The following is a 2,344-nucleotide window of genomic DNA, read 5'->3' as shown; positions in this document are numbered from 1 at the left end:
ATTTTCTTATAAAATAATTTTTTTATAAAGCTATCGGTAAATAATTCTTATAGCGTAAAAGTTAATTATATTCATATATACTATAAAGCAAATAACCAAAGCATAAAATTATTTTTACAGCGACACGTGGGCCCACATCCAACCAAAATGTATCGAAAGCTGAAAACCTATAGCTTTTGCCGATGCAAGTCCAAATGAAGGTCTTCGTCAAAGTCAGCTAACTATGGAATTCCCCGAGCCTAAAATGTGAGGAAATGAGGGTGGTGAGATTATAAAATCCTAGTGAGTAAACATACACCATCTAAACTATCTAAAGGCAAGTATATAGAGACGAATTAAAATAAGTCATCATATTGTAATTTCATTACCTTTCAACTCATTTCAACCAAATAAACAAATAAGCTTATGATTTCCGGAAAAGCTTGGCTTGTACCAAAAATCATTCTCATACTCAGTTATTAGGGATACCTTCATCGAGGGTTATCCCAACCGAGTCCGCCAAGGCTGTTAAATGCCTTTACATCCGAAAGTTTAGCCATGCCTTGGCATTGGCTGAGTCTCACTCTCACGCGGTGGTCCACGTGAAGTGCACTCAAATCTTTACCTTAGGAGATACTTCATCCAATATCTCCCCCCGAAGGTAAATATATAATTGGGTTACGGTGCCCCTCTCATAGACAGTCCATGAAAACCCCCACCACTGCAGTGACTATGGATTATTTTATCTACCACCTGATTTATAAAATCTTTTTCTGCATGACATGGCAATTTATCGCAACCTAGCCTCTCAAGGCTGAATACACAGTACAAATAATTCTAACACCAAAAATCAGTTTAGCCATTCATGCTCATATATTGTCATAAGCCATTCAATTTAAAACCATAAATTTACAACACAAGCAGGCAATCTCCAATTACTCTATTTTTAAAACCAGTATTCAATTTTTCAAAAAATTTATAAAATCATTTTATAAAATCACAATTGCTCCTAAAACATAGCAATTTACCATTTAAACCCATTTTCTATAAAATCACACAATTGTATAAAACTACTTCAGATAATTAAGACGATAATAAGTTTACTCACAGTTCTAGGAGTCGATGTACTCTTAATCCCAGTCTCCAAGCACAATTTCTGTACTTTTACCAGTGTAATTTACTCACCACTTATCCACAATGTACAATATATAATTCATAACATCAATGCTTGACCATTATAAAATCAATTCAGGCTCGGTGTATATGCATGATATGATATGCAACTTATTTGACTACCGCTTAAATGCGGTGCTGACCTAATTCGGCCTATTACCTGATTAAATGATAATTATGTCCGATTTGGCTCCAAATTGCTCCATTTCATTTCTAATATTTCAATTCACTAAATACAATTCCAATAATATAAAATTCAGCCTAAAAACCCTCACAATTCTTCTTGAAAATTTCGGCCATTGTGGTGCACTATCATTAAAAATTTTCCCATTCCATTTTCTCACCATAAATCATCATTTCATTAATTTTTCAACCAATTCACTTGATCACAAAATCAATTCATTACTTATACACTTCACATAGGGTTCGGCCATTGAAGGTTCATGGGGAAAATAGATTCTTTTCTTGTTGTTTTTTTTTCTAAACATGCTTAACTAACTAAAAACACTAACATAACTTAGAATCAAATCAATCTAACATCATTCTCTCTCCATACCCATTCCAACCAGCCATGAATTCATCATGAAAACATGTAATTTAACCATAGAAAACGAGGAGAAATGCATGGGAAAGGTAGATCACAAGTGAAAATCAAGAAATTTTACCTTTTGTCACTTGTTTCCTTGAATTTTCACTAATTTTCCCTTGAATTTCTCCACCTAGGATTTTTGTTTTTCTTTTCTCCCTTAGTTCTTCTTTGCTCTTGGTTTGGCTGGCCATATGAAAGAAATGGGCTGATTTTTATGCCTTTTTTTATAAAGAAACAATAAAATAATAAAGCATGACACATGGCATTTCTTAATTGGTTCAAATTTTAAATATTTGACTTTTAATTCTTTAATTCTCCACCACACATTTCTCATGTTTATCCATTTCCATGATGAATAAAATCTCTTGGTCTTGACAAGTGTCGAGGGTGAAATTTACCAATTTGCCCCCGGGGTGGTAAAATTATCATTTCGCCCATATACTCTAAATTATATCGAAATTAAAATTTTTCACTTTTAAACCTCAAATCATACTCTAATAAGTCAAAAGGGACCAAAAAATCTTTTCTAAAATTTCCATTTTGTCCTCAGGTGGCAAATGACCATTTTGCCCCTAGATAATGAAAATTTCGGTTTGACTCCAA

This window comes from Theobroma cacao, chromosome 4, assembly GCF_000208745.1.
Source record: "Theobroma cacao cultivar B97-61/B2 chromosome 4, Criollo_cocoa_genome_V2, whole genome shotgun sequence".
Classification (NCBI taxonomy): Eukaryota; Viridiplantae; Streptophyta; class Magnoliopsida; order Malvales; family Malvaceae; genus Theobroma; species Theobroma cacao.
The sequence above is the reverse complement of the archived record's forward strand: the minus strand, read 5'-3'. Positions refer to the sequence as shown.